General features: G+C 46.1%; 1 protein-coding gene across 2 annotated transcripts in view; it reads left to right on the top strand.

Annotated features, from left to right (window-relative positions):
- Positions 1-22,293, top strand: part of LOC137366505 (equilibrative nucleoside transporter 1-like) — a 352,530-nt gene that overhangs the window by 36,341 nt on the left and 293,896 nt on the right. Inside the window, exon 2 of one of the 2 annotated variants that reach the window (XM_068028303.1) lies at positions 21,152-21,259. The exons of the other annotated variant lie outside the window; for it this stretch is intronic. The gene's annotated coding sequence lies outside the window, so the exon portion shown is untranslated. The remainder of the gene's footprint in view (positions 1-21,151; positions 21,260-22,293) is intronic. 2 annotated transcript variants of the gene reach the window in all.

The following is a 22,293-nucleotide window of genomic DNA, read 5'->3' as shown; positions in this document are numbered from 1 at the left end:
GGAGAGTAAAATGGAGCAGAGAGTAAAACTAACATTGCAGCCAATCCTGTCAGCTTCAGTGAGGTGGGGATAGAGTGAGTGAGGTGAGGAGGGAGAGGTTGAGGAGAGAGTGAGTGAGGTGAGGACGGAAAGAGTGAGGAGGGAGCGGGTGAGTGAGGTGGGGAGGGAGTGGGTGAGGTGGGGAGGGAGTGGGTGAGGTGAGGAGGGAGAGGGTGTGGAGGGAGAGGGTGTGGAGGGAGTGGGTGAGGTGAGGAGGGAGAGGGTGTGGAGGGAGAAGGTGTGGAGGGAGTGGGTGAGTGAGGCTGGGAGGTAGTGGGTGAGGTGAGGAGGGAGAAGTTGAGAGAGTGAGTGAGGTGTGGGGGGAGAGGGTGTGGAGGGAGAGGGTGTGGAGGGAGTGGGTGAGTGAGGTGGGGAGGGAGTGGGTGAGGTGAGGAGGGAGAGGGTGAGGAGGGAGAGGGTGTGGAGGGAGTGGGTGACGTGAGGTGGGGAGGGAGTGGGTGAGGTGAGGAGGGAGAGGGTGAGGAGGAAGAGGGTGTGGAGGGAGGGGCACTGGGTGACTCTTGCTTCTATCTTTCTACCTCCTTACTGCTTGTCTCTTTCTTCCACTGTCTCTTTCCCTCCTTCTGTACGTCCCTTTCCTCTCTCTCCACCTCCACCTCCACCTCCCCTTTGCTTCCCTCCCACCCCTCCTCCTCCCCCCTACCCCCTTCCTCCTCCCCTCCCCTTCTCCCCCTCCCCTCTCCCCTCCCTTTCTCCCCCTCCCCTCCTCCCCTCCCCCTCTCTCTCCGCTTAACCCTACCCCTCCCCTCCCTTTCTCCCCCTCCCCCTCCCCCTCCCCTTCCCCTCCCTGCCCTCCCAGAGGTGTGCAAAGGAAACCTGATGCGAGCCCGAATTCCTGACCCGGAAGTTCAACCCCACTCAACCCGAACCCGACACATGTCGTCGGGACCCGTCGGGAGTCTGGTCAGGTGGCAGGCCTTTACGTCAATATATGGGTAAAGGTCTGCTACCCGACCTGATCCGACCCGACCACGACCCGACCCGACCCCGCCCAGACCCGACCCGACCCGCCCCGACCCCGACCCGCCCCGACCCCGACCCGACCCGACCCCAACCCAACCCAACCCCGACCCAACAGCGACCCCGACCCGACCCGACCCAACCCCGACCCGACCCGACCATGACCCGACCCTACCCCGACCCGACCCGACCCCGTCCAGACCCGACCCGACCCGACCCGACCACGACCCGACCCAACCCCGACCAGACCCGACCCGACCCCGCCCCGACCCCGACCCGACCCGACCCGACCCGACCGCGACCCGACCCTGCCCAGACCTGACCCGACCCGACCCCGACCCCGACCCCGCCCAGGCCCGACCCGACCCGACCCAACCCCGACCCAACCCCGACCCGACCCGACCCGACCCGACCCCGACCCCGACAGGATCCGATGGTATGTGTCAGGTTCGGGTCGGGCTTCCGGGTTCAGCATTCGGACTTGGGTCATGTTTCCTTTGCACATCTCTACCTCCTCCTTCCCCCCTCTCTTCCTCCCCCCCACACCGCCTCCCATCCCCTCCCCTCTCCTCTCCACCCCCTCCTACTCCGATCCTCCTCCCCTCCTCCTCCTCCCCTCCCCTCCTCCTCCTCCCCTCCTCCTCCTCCCCCTCTCCTCCTCCCACCCCCTCCTCCTCCCCTCCTCCTCCTCCCCTCCTCCCCTCCTCCTCCTCCTCCTCCTCCTCAGATGTCTCAGATAGTCATTTAAACTAATTACCTCCAACTCCAAAACATCCTTTGAATTCCTTACACCCACATGAATCATTTATATAGCTAACAATGACAGAGCAATCTCTTCCAGAATTTCTGGTTCCAACTTCCAACAAAACAAGTCCACTTACTTGTTTATGGCTCTTGCCTTTCTATATGTATCGGTCAACACCCATGGAGAGATCTTTGAGCTTTAAATCTTGGGTAATTTTCAAACCTTTGAAATTCTTACAGCTGCACATTCAATTCGCCAAAACTAAAAGTGACCTCTAAAATATTAATACAAACCATGAACCAGGTGGTTGTAATAGGAGGGAGATAGAGAGAGCAGCAGAGAGGCGGTCTAGCAGTCTACAAATGCTTAGCTATTACAATACACTACACTCCGTCCTCACATAAAAAAACTTATATATTGAATGTAAAATGGTACTTGTACATAATTTCCCAGAATACAAGATCAGGGAGGGGGATTGTGATATGCTTGAACAAATGATCATTGACAAGGAGGAGGTATTAGCAGCTTTAGCGGGCTTAAAAGTGGATAAATCCCCAGGCCCAGATGAGATGTATCCCAGGCTGTTATGTGAGGCAAGGAACGAGATAGCAGGGGCTCTGACACAAATTTTCAAATCCTCTCTGGCCACAGGAGAAGTGGCAAAGGATTGGAGAACAGTGAATGTGGTACCATTATTCAAGAAGGGTAGTAGGGATAAACCAGGTAATTACAGGCCGGTGAGTCCAACATCAGTGGTAGGGAAACTATTGGAAAAAGTTCTGAGGGACAGGATTAATCTCCACTTGGAAAGGCAGGGATTAATCAGGGATAGTCAGCACGGCTTTGTCAGGTGGAGATTGTGACTAACAAATTTGAATTTTCAAGGAGGTGACCAGGTGTGTAGATGAGGGTAAAGCAGTTGATGTAGGCTAAATGAAGCTCACTCAGTCAGGCTTTGGTGAGGTTCCCGCGTGGGAGATTGGTCAAGAAGGTAAGAGCCCATGGGATCCAGGGCAATTTGGCAAATTGGATCCAAAATTGGCTCAGTGTCAGGAGGCAGAGGGTAATGTTGGAGGGTTGTTTTTGCGAGTGGAAGCCAGTGACCAGTGGTGTACCACAGGGATCAGTGCTGGGACCCTTGCTGTTTGTAGTGTACATTAATGATTTAGACGTGAATATAGGAGGTATGATCAGTAAGTTCACAGATGACATGAAAATTGGTGGTGTCATAAATAGTGAGCAGGAAAGCCTTAGATTACAGGATGATATAGATGGGCTGGTAAGATGGGCAGAGCAGTGGCAAATGGAATTTAATCCTGAGAAGTGTGAGGTGATGCATTTTGGGAGGACTGACGAGGCAAGGGAATATACAATGGACGGTAGGTCCCTAGGAAGTACAGAGGGTCAGAGGGAGCTTGGTTACTACTCCAATGAATAAAGGCCTAACCTGTTTAGCCGTTCTTGATAAAACAATCCCTTCATTCCAGGAATCAGCCTACTGAACCTTTTCTGAACTGTCTCCAATGCTAGTATATCCTTCCTTAAATAAGGGGACCAAAACTGTACGCAGTACTCCAGGTAAAGACTCACCAACACCCTGGACAGTTGTAAGACTTCCCTATTTTTAAACTCTAACCCCCGAGCAATAAAGGCCAAAATTCCATTTGCCTTCTTAATTACTTGCTGCACTTGCATGCTAATTTTTTGTGTTTCATGTACAAGAACACCCAGATCCCTCTGGACTGCAGTATTTTGTAGTCTTTCTCCTTCTAAATAATAATCTGTCTTATTATTCTTCCTACCAAAGTGGATGACCTCACACTTTCCCACATTGAACACCATCTGCCAAGTTTTTACCCACTCACTTAACCTATCTATATCCCTTTGCAGATTCTTTGTGTCCTCATCACAACATGCCTTCCCACCTATTTTTGTATCGTCAGCAAATTTGGATACATTACACTCTGTCCCTTCCTCCAAGTCATTGATATAGATAGTAAATAATTGAGCTCTTGGATCAATCCTTGTGGCACCCCACTAGTTACGGCTTTCCAACCTGAAAAAGACCCATTAATCCCGAATCTCTGCCTTCTGTGTGTTAGCCAATCCTCAATCCATGCTAATACATTACCCCCAATACCCTGAGCTCTTATTTTGTGCAATAACCTTTTATGTGGCACCGTATCGAATGCCTTCTGAAAATCTAAATACACGACATCTACCCGTTCCCCTTTATCCACTCTGCTTGTTATATCCTCAAAGAACTCTAACAAATTTGTCAAACACGATTTCCCTTTCGTAAAACCATATTGACTCTGTTTGATTGCATTATGTTTTTCTAAATGCCCTGCTATTTCTTCCTTCATAATGGACTCCAGCATTTTCCCAATGACAGATGTTAAGCCAACCGGTCAATTAATTAATTAATCAATTAACACTTTCAATTAACCTATCTGGCTTCTTTCTCTTTCTGTCTGGGTATCTTCTTCCATTTCTATTAACTTGACTCTGCTCTCCCAACATCTCAGACTGTGTTGACCCTGAACCTTGACTTTGACGACCAACTCCACTTCATGGTTTGGACTGTGAAATTGATTGATTAGTTTTAATCAAAATCCCTGACTCACTTTGATCGACCAGTGGATTCTATGATATTGTCAAACTTTCAGTTTCTCTGTGATTCACATGGGATTGTAGGAACCTTAACGAGAGGAGATTTCTCACCCTCTCCCTTTGTCAGATTTCCTCTTTTAAGGCAAATGATCTACGTGACATTGACAGAGTCTATTTCCAACCTTCACTAGATATGTGAATTTTTTTTTTATTTGTTCCTCAGATGTGGGCATCGCTGGTGAGGCCAGCATTTATTGCCCATCCCTAATTGCCCTTGAGAAGGTGCTGCAGTCCATGTGAGTCAGGTAAACCCACAGTGCTGTTAGGAAGGGAGTTCCAGGATTTTGACCCTGCGACAGTGAAGGAAGGGCGATATAATTCCAAGTCAGGATGGTGTGTGGCTGGGAAGGGAACTTGCAGATGGTGGTGTTCCCATGCATTTGTTGCCCTTGTCCTTCTAGTTGGTAGAGGTCGCAGGTTTGGAAGGTGCTGTCTAAGGAACCTTGGTGCATTTCTGCAGTGCATCTTGTAGATGGTACACACTGCCGCTACTGTGCCTTGGTGGTGGAGGGAGTGAATGTTTGTAGATGGGGTGCCAATCAAGCGGGCTGCTTTGTCCTGGACAGTATTGAGCTTCTTGAGTGTTGTTGGAGCTGCACCCATCCAGGCAAGTGGAGAGTATTCCATCACACTCCTGACTTGTGCCTTGTAGATGGTGGACAGGCTTTGGGGAGTCAGGAGGTGAGTTACTCGCCTCAGGATTCCTAGCCTCTGACCTGCTCTTGTAGCCACGATATTTATATGACTACTCCAGTTCAGTTTCTGGTCAATGGTAACCCCCAGGATGTTGATAGTGGGAGATTCAGCGATGGTAATGCCATTGAATGTCAAGGGGAGATGGTTAGATTCTCTCTTGTTGGAGATGGTCATTGCCTGGCACTTGTGTGGCGCGAATGTTACTTGCCACTTATCAGCCCAAGCCTGGATATTGTACAATCATCAGTGAACATCCCCACTTCTGACCTTATGATGAAGGGGAGGTCATTGGTGAAGCAGCTGAAAATGGTTGGGCCGAGGACACTACCCTGAGGAACTCCTGCAGTGATGTCCTGGAGCTCAGATGATTGACCTCCAACAACCACAACCATCTTCCTTTGCTCCAGGTACAACTTCAACCAGTGGCATGTTTTACCCCTAATTCCAGTATTGCTAGCAATCCTTGATGCCATACTCGGTCAAATGCTGCCTTGATGTCAAGAGCAGTCACTCTCACCTCACCTCTTGAGTTCAGCTGTTTTGTCCATGTTTGAACCAAGGCTGTAATGAGGTCAGGAGCTGAGTGGTCCTGGCGGAACCCAAACTGAATGTCACTGAGCAGGTTATTGTTACGCAAGTGCCACTTGATGGCACTGTTGACGACACCTTCCATCACTTTACTGATGATTGAGAGTAGGCTGATGGGGCGGTAATTGGCCGGTTTGCATTTGTCCTGCTTTTTGTGTACAGGACATACCTGGGCAATTTTCCACATTGCAGGGTAGATGCCAGTGTTGTAGCTGTACTGGAACAGCTTGGCTAGGGGCGTGGCAAGTTCTGGAGCATAAGTCTTCAGTACTATTGCCGGAATATTGTCAGGGCCCATAGCCTTTGCAGTATCCAGTGCCTTCAGTCGTTTCTTGATATCACGCGGAGTGAATCGAATTGATTAAAGTCTGGCATCTGTGATGCTGGGGACTTCAGGAGGAGGCCGAGATGGATCATCAACTCGGCACTTCTGGCTGAAGATTGTTGCAAATGCTTCAGCCTTGTCTTTTGCACTGATGTGCTGGGTTCCCCCATCATTGAGGATGGGGATATTTGTGGAGCCACCTCCTCCAGTTAGTTGTTTAATTGTCCACCACCATTCACGGCTAGATGTGGCAGGACTGCAGAGCTTAGATCTGATCCGTTGGTTATGTGATCACTTAGCTCTGTCTATCGCATGCTGCTTACGCAGTCTGGCACGCAGATAGTCCTGTGTTGTAGCTTCACCAGGTTAACACCTCATTTTGAGGTATGCCTGGTGCTGCTCCTGGCATGCCGTCCTGCACTCTTCATTGAACCAGGGTTGGTCTCCTGGCTTGATGGTAATGGTCGAGTGGGGGATATGCCGGGCCATGAGGTTACAGATTGTGGTTGAGTACAATTCTGCTGCTGCTGATGCCCACAGCGCCTCATGGATGCCCAGTTTTGCATTTCGAGATCTGTTTGAAATCATCCCTCGCTTTAGACCAGCCATTCATAACATAATTGAGTGCTTTACTGAGCACCACATCCTTGCGAATTTCTTTAGAAATTTCTCTGGCAGACACTGGCATGTCATTTGTGTATGTAAAGTAATTTATAGGTAACACATGGCCTGAAATTGAATCATTCTTCTGTCCCTCAATGGCAGACATACTCTTACTGATCATGACTGTAAATTCTTCTCCCCCTCCTCCTCCGCCTCCTCCTCCCCTCCTCCCCTCCTCCTCTGCCTCCTCCTCCCCTCCTCACCTCCTTCTCCCCCTCTTCCTCTTCCTCCTCCCATCCTCCTCCGCCCCTTCTCCTCCTCCCCTTCTCCTCCTTCCCTCCTCCTCCACTACTCTCCTCTTCCTCTCCTCCTCCCCTCCTCCTCCTCCCCTCCTCCTCCTGCCCCCTCTTTTATCCTCCCCCCTCTCCTCCATCCTCCTCCCCACCTCCTCTCCTCCTCCTCCTCCTCTCCCCCTCCTCCTCCTCAGATGTCTCAGATAGTCATTTAAACTAATTACCTCCAACTCCAAAACATCCTTTGAATTCCTTACACCCACATGAATCATTTATATAGCTAACAATGACAGAGCAATCTCTTCCAGAATTTCTGGTTCCAACTTCCAACAAAACAAGTCCACTTACTTGTTTATGGCTCTTGCCTTTCTATATGTATCGGTCAACACCCATGGAGAGATCTTTGAGCTTTAAATCTTGGGTAATTTTCAAACCTTTGAAATTCTTACAGCTGCACATTCAATTCGCCAAAACTAAAAGTGACCTCTAAAATATTAACACAAACCATGAACCAGGTGGTTGTAATAGGAGGGAGATAGAGAGAGCAGCAGAGAGGCGGTCTAGCAGTCTACAAATGCTTAGCTATTACAATACACTACACTCCGTCCTCACATAAAAAAACTTATATATTGAATGTAAAATGGTACTTGTACATAATTTCCCAGAATACAAGATCAGGGAGGGGGATTGTGATATACTTGAACAAATGATCATTGACAAGGAGGAGGTATTAGCAGCTTTAGTGGGCTTAAAAGTGGATAAATCCCCAGGCCCAGATGAGATGTATCCCAGGCTGTTTGTTATGTGAGGCAAGGAACGAGATAGCAGGGGCTCTGAGACAAATTTTCAAATCCTCTCTGGCCACAGGAGAAGTGGCAAAGGATTGGAGAACAGTGAATGTGGTACCATTATTCAAGAAGGGTAGTAGGGATAAACCAGGTAATTATAGGCCGGTGAGTCCAACATCAGTGGTAGGGAAACTATTGGAAAAAATTCTGAGGGACAGGATTAATCTCCACTTGGAAAGGCAGGGATTAATCAGGGATCGTCAGCACGGCTTTGTCAGGGGGAAGATCATGACTAACAAACTTGAAATTTTCAAGGAGGTGACTAGGTGTGTAGATGAGGGTAAAGCAGTTGATGTAGGCTAAATGAACTTCAGTAAGGCTTTTGATGAGGTTCCCGCGTGGGAGATTGGTCAAGAAGGTACGTGTCCTTGGGATCCAGGGCAATTTGGCAAATTGGATCCAAAATTGGCTTAGTGGCAGGAGGCAGAGGGTAATGGTGGAGGGTTGTTTTTGCGAGTGGAAGCCAGTGACCAGTGGTGTACCACAGGGATCGGTGCTGGGACGCTTGCTGTTTGTAGTGTACATTAACGATTTAGATGTGAATATAGGAGGTATGATCAGTAAGTTCACAGATGACATGAAAATTGGTGGTGTCGTAAATAGTGAGGAGGAAAGCCTTAGATTACAGGATGATATAGATGGGCTGGTAAGATGGGCAGAGCAATGGCAAATGGAATTTAATCCTGAGAAGTGTGAGGTGATGCATTTTGGGAGGACTAACGAGGCAAGGGAATATACAATGGACGGTAGATCCCTAGGAAGTACAGAGGGTCAGAGGGAGCTTGGTTACTACTCCAATGAATAAAGGCCTAACCTGTTTAGCCGTTCTTGATAAAACAATCCCTTCATTCCAGGAATCAGCCTACTGAACCTTTTCTGAACTGTCTCCAATGCTAGTATATCCTTCCTTAAATAAGGGGACCAAAACTGTACGCAGTACTCCAGGTACAGATTCACCAACACCCTGTACAGTTGTAAGACTTCCCTATTTTTAAACTCTAACCCCCGAGCAATAAAGGCCAAAATTCCATTTGCCTTCTTAATTACTTGCTGCACTTGCATGCTAACTTTTTGTGTTTCATGTACAAGAACACCCAGATCCCTCTGGACTGCAGTATTTTGTCGTCTTTCTCCATCTAAATAATAATCTGTCTTATTATTCTTCCTACCAAAGTGGATGACCTCACACTTTCCCACATTGAACACCATCTGTCAAGTTTTTGTCCACTCACTTCACCTATCTATATCCCTTTGCAGATTCTTTGTGTCCTCATCACAACATGCCTTCCCACCTATTTTTGTATCGTCAGCAAGTTTGGATACATTACACTCTGTCCCTTCCTCCAAGTCATTAATATAGATAGTAAATAGTTGAAGCCCTAGGATCGATCCTTGTGGCACCCCACTAGTTACGTCTTTCCAACCTGAAATAGACCCATTAATCCTGACTCTCTGCCTTCTGTGTGTTAGCCAATCCTCAATCCATGCTAATACATTACCCCCAATACCCTGAGCTCTTATTTTGTGCAATAACCTTTTATGTGGCACCTTATCAAATGCCTTCTGAAAATCTAAATACACGACATCTACCCGTTCCCCTTTATCCACTCTGCTTGTTATATCCTCAAAGAACTCTAACAAATTTGTCAAACACGATTTCCCTTTCGTAAAACCATATTGACTCTGTTTGATTGCATTATGTTTTTCGAAATGCCCTGCTATTTCTTCCTTCATAATGGACTCCAGCATTTTCCCAATGACAGATATTAAGCCAACCGGTCAATTAATTAATTAATCAATTAACACTTTCAATTAACCTATCTGGCTTCTTTCTCTTTTATTTATTTATTTAGAGATACAGCACTGAAACAGGCCCTTCGGCCCACCGAGTCTGTGCCGACCATCAACCACCCATTTATACTAATCCTACATTAATCCCATATTCCTACCACATCCCCTCAATTCCCCTATCACTTACCTATACTAGGGGCAATTTACAATGGCCAATTTACCTATCAACCTGCAAGTCTTTGGCTGTGGGAGGAAACCGGAGCACCCGGAGGAAACCCACGCAGTCACAGGGAGAACTTGCAAACTCCACACAGCGGATCTTTCTATCTGCCACGTTTCCTACGTTGACTATGCTTCAAAAGCACATCATTGTTTGTGAAGCACTTTGTGACATCCTGAGGTTACGAGAAACAAGTCTCTCTTTTTATACAAAGAAATGCAGGGAGTTTTCCAGTGTTCTGGCCAACATTCTTCCTTCAATCACCACCAAACCACTCCTCCAAAATTCTAGATGAATTGACCATGGTGGGTGGCAAAGTTGTAACATTTACTAAGGGAGGTTTAAAAGAACCATTGAACCCACCTCAAAACTTTCCTGGGGCTCGATCTGTTTGGTGCATGAACTGTCTGGGTATCTTCTTCCATTTCTATTAACTTGACTCTGCTCTCCCAACATCTCAGACTGTGTTGACCCTGAACCTTGACTTTGACGACCAACTCCACTTCATGGTTTGGACTGTGAAATTGATTGATTAGTTTTAATCAAAATCCCTGACTCACTTTGCTCGACCAGTGGATTCTATGATATTGTCAAACTTTCAGTTTCTCTGTGATTCACATGGGATTGTAGGAACCTTAACGATAGGAGATTTCTCACCCTCTCCCTTTGTCAGATTTCCTCTTTTAAGGCAAATGATCTACGTGACATTGACAGAGTCTATTTCCAACCTTCACTAGATATGTGAATTTTTTTTTTTGTTCCTCGGATGTGGGCATCGCTGGTGAGGCCAGCATTTATTGCCCATCCCTAATTGCCCTTGAGAAGGTGGTGATGAGCTGCCTTCTTGAACCGCTGCAGTCCATGTGGGGTAGGTACACCCACAGTGCTGTTAGGAAGGGAGTTCCAGGATTTGACCCAGCGACAGTGAAGGAACGGCGATATAGTTCCAAGTCAGGATGGTGTGTGGCTGGGAAGGGAACTTGCAGGTGGTGGTGTTCCCATGCATCTGCTGCCCTTGTCCTTCTAGAACAAAGAACAAAGAACAAAGAAAATTACAGCACAGGAACAGGCCCTTCGGCCCTCCAAGCCTACGCTGATCCAAATCCTCTATCTAAACCTGTCGCCTATTTTCTAAGGTTCTGTATCTATTTACTTCCTGCCTATTCATGTATCTGTCTAGATACATCTTAAAAGACGCTATCGTGCCCGCGTCTACCACCTCCGCTGGTAATGCGTTCCATGCACCCACCACCCTCTGCGTAAAGAACTTTCCACGCATATCCCCCCTAAACTTTTCCCCTTTCACTTTGAACTCGTGTCCCCTTGTAATTGAATCCCCCACTCTGGGAAAAAGCTTCTTGCTATCCACCCTGTCTATACCTCTCATGATTTTGTACACCTCAATCAGGTCCCCCCTCAACCTCCGTCTTTCTAATGAAAATAATCCTAATCTACTCAACCTCTCTTCATAGCTAGCGCCCTCCATACCAGGCAACATCCTGGTGAACCTCCTCTGCACCCTCTCCAAAGCATCCACATCCTTTTGGTAATGTGGCGACCAGAACTGCACGCAGTATTCCAAATGTGGCCGAACCAAAGTCCTATACAACTGTAACATGACCTGCCAATTCTTGTACTCAATACCCCGTCCGATGAAGGAAAGCATGCCGTATGCCTTCTTGACCACTCTATTGACCTGCGTTGCCACCTTCAGGGAACAATGGACCTGAACACCCAAATCTCTCTGTACATCAATTTTCCCCAGGACTTTTCCATTTACTGTATCGTTCACTCTTGAATTGGATCTTCCAAAATGCATCACCTCGCATTTGCCCTGATTGAACTCCATCTGCCATTTCTCTGCCCAACTCTCCAGTCTCTCTATATTCTGCTGTATTCTCTGACAGTCCCCTTCAGTATCTGCTACTCCACCAATCTTAGTGTCGTCTGCAAACTTGCTAATCAGACCACCTATACTTTCCTCCAAATCATTTATGTATATCACAAACAACAGTGGTCCCAGCACGGATCCCTGTGGAACACCACTGGTCACACGTCTCCATTTTGAGAAACTCCCTTCCACTGCTACTCTCTGTCTCCTGTTGCCCAGCCAGTTCTTTATCCATCTAGCTAGTACACCTTGGACCCCATGCGCCTTCACTTTCTCCATCAGCCTACCATGGGGAACCTTATTAAACGCCTTACTGAAGTCCATGTATACGACATCTACAGCCCTTCCCTCATCAATCAACTTTGTCACTTCCTGAAAGAATTCTATTAAGTTGGTAAGACATGACCTTCCCTGCACAAAACCATGTTGCCGATCACTGATAAGCCCATTTTCTTCCAAATGGGAATAGATCCTATCCCTCAGTATCTTCTCCAGCAGCTTCCCTACCACTGACGTCAGGCTCACCGGTCTATAATTACCTCGATTATCCCTGCTACCCTTCTTAAACAAGGGGACAACATTAGCAATTCTCCAGTCCTCCGGGACCTCACCCGTGTTTAAGGATGTTGCAAAGATATCTGTTAAGGCTCCAACTATTTCCTCTCTTGCTTCCCACAGTAACCTGGGATAGATCCCATCCGGACCTGGGGACTTGTCCACCTTAATGCCTTTTAGAATACCCAACACTTCCTCCCTCCTTATGTCGACTTGACCTCGAGTAATCAAACATCTGTCCCTAACCTCAACATCCGTCATGTCCCTCTCCTCGGTGAATACCGATGCAAAGTACTCGTTTAGAATCTCACCCATTTTCTCTGACTCCACGCATAACTTTCCTCCTTTGTCCTTGAGTGGGCCAATCCTTTCTCTAGTTACCCTCTTGCTCCTTATATATGAATAAAAGGCTTTGGGATTTTCCTTAACCCTGTTTGCTAAAGATATTTCATGACCCCTTTTAGCCCTCTTAATTCCTCGTTTCAGATTGCGCCTACATTCCCGATATTCTTTCAAAGCTTCGTCTTTCTTCAGCCGCCTACACCTTATGTGTGCTTCCTTTTTCCTCTTAGCTAGTCTCACAATTTCACCTGTCATCCATGGTTCCCTAATCTTGCCATTTCTACCCCTCATTTTCACAGGAACATGTCTCTCCTGCACGCTAATCAACCTCTCTTTAAAAGCCTCCCACATATCAAATGTGGATTTACCTTCAAACAGCTGCTCCCAATCTACATTCCCCAGCTCCTGCCGAATTTTGGTATAGTTGGCCTTCCCCCAATTTAGCACTCTTCCTTTAGGACCACTCTCGTCTTTGTCCATGAGTATTCTAAAACTTACGGAATTGTGATCACTATTCCCAAAGTAGTCCCCTACTGAAACGTCAACCACCTGGCCGGGCTCATTCCCCAACACCAGGTCCAGTATGGCCCCTTCCCGAGTTGGACTATTTACATACTGCTCTAGAAAACCCTCCTGGATGCTCCTTACAAATTCTGCTCCATCTAGACCTCTAACACTAAGCGAATCCCAGTCAATGTTGGGAAAATTAAAATCTCCTATCACCACCACCCTGTTCCTCCTACAACTTTCCATAATCTGTTTACATATTTGTACCTCTATCTCACGCTCGCTGTTGGGTGGCCTGTAGTGCAGCCCCAACATTGTTACCGCACCCTTCCTATTTCTGAGTTCTGCCCATATTGCCTCACAGCTCGAGTCCTCCATAGTGCCTTCCTTCAGCACAGCTGTGATATCCTCTTTGACCAGAAATGCAACTCCTCCACCCCTTTTACCTCCCTCTCTATCCCGCCTGAAGCATCGGTATCCTAGTTGGTAGTGGTCGCAGGTTTGGAAGGTGCTGTCTAAGGAACCTTGGTGCATTTCTGCAGTGCATCTTGTAGATGGTACACACTGCTGCCACTGTGCGTCGGTGGTGGAGGGAGTGAATGTTTGTAGATGGGGTGCCAATCAAGCAGGCTGCTTTGTCCTGGACAGTATTGAGCTTCTTGAGTGTTGTTGGAGCTGCACCCATCCAGGCAAGTGGAGAGTATTCCATCACACTCCTGACTTGTGCCTTGTAGATGGTGGACAGACCTTTGGGGAGACAGGAGGTCAGTTATTCACCTCAGGATTCCTTGCCTCTGACCTGCTCTTGTAGCCACGGTATTTATATGGCTACTCCAGTTCAGTTTTCGGTCAGTGGTAGCCCCTAGGATGTTGATAGTGGGGGATTCAGCGATGGTAATGCCATTGAATGTCATGGGGAGATGGTTAGATTCTCTCTTGTTGGAGATGGTCATTGCCTGGCACTTGTGTGGCATGAATGTTACTTGCCACTTATCAGCCCAAGCCTGGATATTGTCCAGGTCTTGCTGCATTTCTACACAGGCTGCTTCAGTATCTGAGGAGTCGCGAATGGTGCTGAACATTGTGCAATCATCAGCGAACATCCCCACTTCTGACCTTATGATGAAGGGAAGGTCATTGGTGAAGCAGCTGAAGATGGTTGGGCCTAGGACACTACCCTGAGGAACTCCTGCAGTGATGTCCTGGAGCTCAGATGATTGACCTCCAACAACCACAACCATCTTTCTTTGCACTAGGTACAACTGCAACCAGCGGCAAGTTTTACCCCTAATTCCAGTATTGCTAGGGCTCCTTGATGCCATACTTGGTCAAATGCTGCCTTGATGTCAAGGGCTGTCACTCTCACCTCACCTCTTGAGTTCAGCTCTTTTGTCCATGTTTGAATCAAGGCTGTAATGAGGTCAGGAGCTGAGTGGCCCTGCGGAACCCAAGCTGAGCATCACTGAGCAGGTTATTGCTAAGCAAGTGCCACTTGATGGCACTGTTGATGACACCTTCCATGACTTTACTGATGATAGAGATTAGGCTGATGGGGCGGTAATTGGCCGGGTTGGACTTGTCCTGTTTTTTGTGTACAGGACGTACCTGGGCAATTTTCCACATTGCAGGGTAGATGCCAGTGTTGTAGCTGTACTGGAACAGCTTGGCTGGGGGCGCGGCAAGTTCTGGAGCACAGGTCTTCAGTGCTATTGCTGGAATATTGTCAGGGCCCTTAGGCTTTTCAGTATCCAGTGCCTTCAGTCGTTTCTTGATATCACACGGAGTGAATCGAATTGGCTGAAGTCTGGCATCTGTGATGCTGGGGACTTCAGGAGGAGGCCGAGATGGATCATCAACTCGGCACTTCTGGCTGAAGATTGTTGCAAATGCTTCAGCCTTGTCTTTTGCACTGATGTGCTGGGCTCCCTCATCATTGAGGATGGGGATATTTGTGGAGCCACCTCCTCCAGTTAGTTGTTTAATTGTCCACCACCATTCATGGCTGGATGTGGCAGGACTGCAGAGCTTAGATCTGATCCGTTGGTTATGGGATCGCTTAGCTCTGTCTATCGCATGCTGCTTACGCAGTTTGGCACGCAGATAGTCCTGTGTTGTAGCTTCACCAGGTTGACACCTCTTTTTGAGGTATGCCTGGTGCTGGTCCTGGCATGCCCTCCTGCACTCTTCATTGAACCAGGTTTGGTCTCCTGGCTTGATGGTAATGGTAGAGTGGGGGATATGCTGGGCCATGAGGTTACAGATTGTGGGGTTGAATTCAATTCTGCAGCTGCTGTGAGGCACAGTACCTCATGGATGCCCAGTTTTGCATTGCTGGATCTGTTTGAAATCTATCCCATTTAGCACGGTGATAGTGCCACACAACACGATGGACGGTATCCTCAATGTGAAGGCGGGACTTTGTCTCCATAAGGACTGTGCGGTGGTCACTCCTACCAATACAGTCATGGACAGATGCGTCTGCAGCAAGCAGATTGGTGAGGACGAGGTCAAGTATGTTTTTCCCTCGTGTTGGTTCCCCCACCACCTGCCGCAGACCCAGTCTAGCAGCTATGTCCTTTAGGACTCGGCCAGCTCGGTCAGTAGTGGTGCTACCGAGCCACTCTTGGTGATGGACATTGAAGTCCCCCACCCAGAGTACATTTTGTGCCCTTGCCACCCTCAGTGCTTCCTCCAAGTGGTGTTCAACATGGAGGAGTACTGAGTCATCAGCTGAGGGAGGGCGGTAGGTGGTAATCAGTAGGAGGTTACTTTGCCCATGTTTGACCTGATGCCATGAGACTTCATGGGGTCCGGAGTCGATGTTGAGGACTCCCAGGGCAACTCCCTCCCTACTGTATACCACTGTGCCACCACCTCTGGTGGGCCTGTCCTGCCGGTGGGACGGGACATACCCAGGGATGGTGATTTCTGGTACATTGTCTGTAAGGTATGATTCCGTGAGTATGACTATGTCAGGCTGTTGCTTGACTAGTCTGTGGGACAGCTCTCCCAACTTTGGCACAAGCTCCAAGTTGTTCGTAAGGAGGACTTTGCAGGGTCGACAGGGCTGGGCTTTCCATTGTCATTTCCGGTGCCTCGGTCATTGCCGGGTGTTCCATCTGGTTTCATGGGCTTCTTGACTTCGTAGTGGTTAGATGCAACTGAGTGGCTTGCTAGGCTATTCAAGAGTCAACCACATTGCTGTGGGTCTGGAGTCATATGTCGGCCAGACGACTTCTTTCTCTGAAGGACATTAGTGAACCAGATGGGTTTTTACTACAATCGACAATGGTTTCATCGCCATCATTAGACGAGCTTTTAAGTCCAGATTTATTAATTGAATTCCAACACCACCTTCTGCTGTGGTGGGATTCGAACGCATGTCCCCAGAGCAATACTCCAGGTGACAATACCACCACGCGCCCACCTCCCCTTGCAACAACTTCAAACACATACTTCTCCTTATCACCTCAGTAGTTTTTCACCATTACCTGACTAGCACTGAACTCTCTAACTTTCGTGCCTCGAGTATCATGACTCATCTTTGCTCTGTCTTGCTTTTCTTTTACTTTGCTATTGATGTCAGGATTACGCAAACCTAGGGGGCGTGTTTAAACACTAACTCGTAAGGTGAGAAACCTATTGTAGATTGTGGGGTTATTCTGAAAGAGAACAGAAAATTGTCTAGCCTGTGTGGAAGAGAAACATGGAATTATTGCCTAGCTTGTCACCTAGCAAATACTTCTGCAAAGACCTCTTCACAATGTGTACATGTCTTTCTGCAGCACCATTCGATGCTGGGTGATATGATGGTGTTAGAGTGTGTTTGACTCCATTCTTACTCAGAAATATTTCAAACTTTTCTGATTAAACTATGGACCATTATCTGACACCAACACTTCTGGCAATTGCAAACCAATTTCTCAAAACCTCAATAGTTTTGGCACTTGTGGTATTGGGCATAAACTCAACATTTATCCATTTGCTATAGCTATCAACCAAAAAACAAATACTCTTTCCCTTCCACGTCATAGAAATTGACATGTTCCTTGTTTCCTTGTGTTTGACCATGGAATAAAAGGAACTTTGGCTGGATCGTCCCTCATTCTGGAATACTGTTCACAACTTTTCACCAACTCTTCAATATCTCTATCTACCTTTGGATACCAAAAATCGCTTCCTACTACTGCTTTCATATGGACTATCCCTGTGTGCTCTTGATGAAGTTCCTCTAACAATCTCTCTCTAAACCTTGGCGGAATAATGACTCTTAAACCCCATAGGAGACTGTCTTGATCTACACTTAGTTCATTTCTACGTGTGAAATACTCCTGCAAATTCTCATCATCACTCTCTTTAGACCAGCCATTCATAACATAATTGAGTGCTTTACTGAGACCACATCCTTGTGAGTTTCTTTAGAAATTTCTCTGGCAGACACTGGCATGTCATTTGTGTATGTAAAGTAATTTATAGGTAACTCATGGCCTGAAATGGAATCAGTCTTCTGTCCCTCAATGGCAGACATACTCTTACTGATCATGACTGGAAATAACTCAGCCCAGTTTAACTGTATTTTAACTGTATTTTTATTAAGCCAATTTATTCCCATCAAGGAAACTTTGTTCCCTCCTACTACTACCAAAGGCAAGTAATAGTATATATCATCTTATTCTACCCTAACATTCACTTCACCTAATTTTGGAATACTGTTATTGGAATAACTAGTCAGTTTCACACCAGTTTTTCATAATGTAATGTGACTTGGGAACTTCTTGTACTCTACTGAGATTAGACACTGCTGCAGCTGTATTAAATATAGAAGTATCAACTAAGCTGTGAATCTCTGACTTCCATTTTTTCTGTGGTTGCTGGAATCATATTTTCAGCCCATTTTCTCTCATCTTCCATGTGCTGTTTCTCTTGCTTTCTGATTGAGTACAACTCTTACGGTCCTGCTCAATAACATCAACTTCTGTTTCCATATTTATCATCTGCATATTCAAGGACTTCCAGAAGCCTGAACTAGCTTTGGTCCACCACGACCTCATCCTTGCACATTGCTGTGACCTGGAGCTTTACCCCCATCTGAAGCATTACCGTTTCCTCTACTCCTGTATGCTGTGTGGATGCAGTAACATAGGAGACCCTTGAGCCTGCTCCACTATTCAATTAGATCATAGCTGATCATTTACCTCAACACCACTTTCCTGTGCTATCCTCATATCCTTTGATGTCATTAGTATCTAGAAATCTATTGATTTCTGTCTTCTGACTGAGCTTCTACAAGGTAGAGAATTCCAAAGATTCACCACTCTCTGAGTGAAGAAATTCCTCCTCATCTCAGTCTTAAATGGCCTACCCCCTATTCTGAGATTGTGTCCCCTGGTTGTAGACTCACCAGCCACGGGAAATATCTTATCTACATCTACCCTGTCAAACCCTGCAACAACCTGTAAGAATTTTGTATGTTTCAATGAGATCACCTCTCATTCTTCGAAACTCTAGAGAATACAGGCCCAGTTTCTGCAATCTCTCCTCATAAGACAATCCCGCCATCCCAGGGATTAGTCTGGTGAACCTCCATTGCACTCCCTTTATGGCAACTATATCCTTCCTCAGATAAGGAGACCAAAACTGTACACAATACTCCAGGTGCAGTCTCACCAGGGATCTATACAATTGCAGCAAGACATCTTTACTCCTTTACTCAAATCCCCTTGCAATGAAGGTCAACATACTATTTACCTTCCTAATTGCTTGCTGCACCTGCACCTTTTAGTGACTCATGAACAAGGACACCCAGGTCCCTTTGGACATCAACACTTTCAATCTCTCACCATTTAAGAAATACTTTGTCTTTGTTTTTTCTACCAAAGTGGATCACTTCACACTTAGTCACATTATATTCCATCTGTTATGTTCTTTCCCGTTCACTTAGCCTGTACAGGTCTCCTTGAAGCCTGTTTGCATCCTCCTCATAACTTACATTCCCTCCTAATTATGTGTCATCCACAAATTTGGGAATTTTAAAATTGGGCCCCACATCCAAATCATTTATATAGATTCTGAACAGCTGTGGCCCCAGCACTGATCCTTGAGGTACCCCACTAATAACAACCTGTCATCCTGGTAATGACCTGTTTTCTGTCTGTCAACCAATTCTCAATCCAGAGCAGTATATTATCTCCAATCCCATGTGCTCTAATTTTGTGTACTAATCTCCTGTGTGGGACCTTATCAAAAGCCTTCTGAAAATCCAAATGCACCACATCCACTGGTTCTCCTTTAGCTATGCTGCAAGTAACATCCTCTAAAAACTCCCAACAGGTACGTCAAACATGGTTTCTCATTCATAAATCCATGTTGACTCTGCTCAAACATATCATTTTCTAAGTGTCTAGTTATCACATCCTTTATAATAGATTCTAACATTTTCCCTGCTACTGACATCAAACTAACAGGTCTGTAGTTCCCCGTTTTCTCTCTCCCTTCTTTCTTAAATAGTGGGGTTACATTTGCTGCTTTCCAGTCTGCAGGAACCCTTCCAGAATCTATAGAATTTTGAAAGATAACCACCAATGCATCCACTATCTCTAAAGCCACCTCCTTCAATACTCTGGGATGTAGTTCCTCTGGTCCAGGGGATTTATCGACTTTCAATCCAGTTAATGCTTTGAGTACTACCTCTTTATTAATATTAATATCTTCCAGTTCCTCATTTTCACAAGTCCCTTTGTTATCTAGTATTTCTGCGTTTCTCACTAGCTTGCATTGACATTCTTTTTTCCCTTTCTTTATCAGTTTCTTGGTCTTCAATTTGCCAGATTCTAAATTGCTCCCAGTCCTCCGGCTTACCACTTTTTCTGACAACCTTATAAGCCACTTGCTTTGATCTAATGCAATTTTTAACTTCTTCTGTTGGCCGTGTTTGATTCATCTTTCCTATTGGGTTTTTCTGTTGTGGAGGAACATATATTTGTTGTAGACCATGTAATACTTCTTTAAATACTAGCCATTGCCTGTCTACTGTCAAATCTTTTACTGGATTTTCCCAATCCATCGCACTTTGACTGGAAATGGGAGCGTTTGGATGGTTGGTGGCTACCATGGCAATGGTAGCATCTAAATCTCTGACTGTGAGTCAGTGAACTTGGCTGCCATGTCCTCGTTCCTGATGAAATCCAGTGAACCTCCTCTGCTGGCTCAGGAAAAGAACTGCTTTGCAATCTGCAGCTGTCTCTTCCTGCCATTTCCAAGGCTGTGGCCTCATCGCAGGCCTCCCTCCACATCACCTTTACACAAAAACTTGGCCTGGATTTTCCTGCTCTTTTGCACTCCAACCAACATGTCTCTAAGGTTGACTTCTAAGTTGGCACCATAACCACAGTGACTGGCAAGTTTCTTTAACTCAAGAGTGTAATCCGCAATAGGCTCACTTGGCAACTGCTTCCTTCCATGAAATGCAACTCAAAGCACGATTGCATTCTTAGTCAGCCATGAGTCCAGAATCTCATTTATTTCTGACTCACTGAGTTGAACATGAACATGAATTGTAGACACACCCACAGCAATCTTTCAAATTGCTCAAACATCCTCAAAATTGACTTTGGGCATTCCAAAGAGTGTGTCACAATGTTCTTCAAACTTAAATCCCTCGAATGAATGTAAAAAAACAAATTTCAAATCCACTCCGTCACCCTGTTTCTATTGTATGTTCATAGTGTAAATCTACAAGAGGTCTTTACTGGAAGCAGCCATGTTGTAATTTTTTACATCTCCCTGACAGTATAGCAATATACAAATGCTTAGCTATCGCAATATACTACAGCAGGCCTGTTTGCTGGTTATCTTGCATTTGCTGGGATGTTGAAGTCCTCTGGCAGTCAACACTTCAGTTTGAAGATGGTGCTAGTTTTTCTGAGTTCACTTTTCACAGGTGGAGGAGTTGTTTAAAAGCCTCTCATCTCTCCACCGCAGTTGGGTGCAAATTCGTCTCAGCAGGATTCAACTGTCTTAGCTGGAATTGATCTCTCTCTCTCTCTCCCTCTCAGCCTCTTGCTGGAATTGAAGATGGCTTTCGATATTCTCACTGTGGCTGGAGATCCCTGGCTGATGTTCTGATGTTCTCTTTGTTCTCAAAATAAAGGTTATCTTAAAAGGTAAACTCATTAAGTGTTAGTTTTGCCCATGTGAGGGTACACAAGGGGCCATACAATAGCTTCTGTTTGCAGCCCATTTTAATAAGATGAGGTCTGTTCACACTTTATTGGAGATGGAGAAGGGAGGCGAGCATCTGTGAATGTGTTTGTTTAGCACATTTTTGTGGGTAGCTGACATCCATGTGGGATGAGCTGTCTATAATTTATAACTTATAAATTTATAACTTTTTCACACAGCGAGTGGTTAAGGTCTGGAATGCACTGCCTGAGAACGTGGTGGAGGCAGGTTCAATTGAAACATTCAAAAGGGAATTAAACAGTTATATCAAAAGGAAGAATGTGCAGGGTTACGGGGAGAAGGCGGGGGAATGGGACTGAGGGAATTGCTCTTTCAGAGAGCAGGTGCGGATACGATGGGCCGAATGGCCTCCTTCTGCACTGTAACAATGCTGTGATTCTGTGATAATTTCAATGCAGACTGGGTTAATGAGTTTTAGTTCCAGCAGACATGACTGTGTATTTCAGTGCAGGAGAAAGTGGGTGTCATGTGACTTTGTACTCCATCAGGTTGAAGGTAAGTGTAGCAGCCTTTTAAATTGTTTTATTTTTTTATAGCGCTCCAGTTTATTTTTGTATTTCCAATGCTGCATTTCCCGTGAACGTGACACAATATAGACTTAATGGCACAGTTTAAATTATCTGCAGGAACGGAGGGACCTGGGGGTTTATTTGCATCGATTTTGAAGGTGGCAAGACATATTGAGAGAGTAGTTAGAAAGTCAGTTACATATAGAACAAATAGCAGTGGTCCCAGCACAGACCCTTGGGGAACACCACTGTCTACCATCCTCCAGTCTGAAAATAAAGCCATTTACAACAACTCACTGTTTTATGTCTTTGAGCCAATTTTTAATCCAATTGGACACTGACCCTCCTATTCCATGAGCCTCAATTTTGTTAACCAGCCTTTTATGTGGTACTTTATCAAATACTTTCTTAAAATCCATATAAACAACATCCACCACATTCCCTTC

Source organism: Heterodontus francisci, chromosome 3, assembly GCF_036365525.1.
Source record: "Heterodontus francisci isolate sHetFra1 chromosome 3, sHetFra1.hap1, whole genome shotgun sequence".
Lineage (NCBI taxonomy): Eukaryota > Metazoa > Chordata > Chondrichthyes > Heterodontiformes > Heterodontidae > Heterodontus > Heterodontus francisci.
This window is presented reverse-complemented; position numbering and strand designations above follow the sequence as displayed.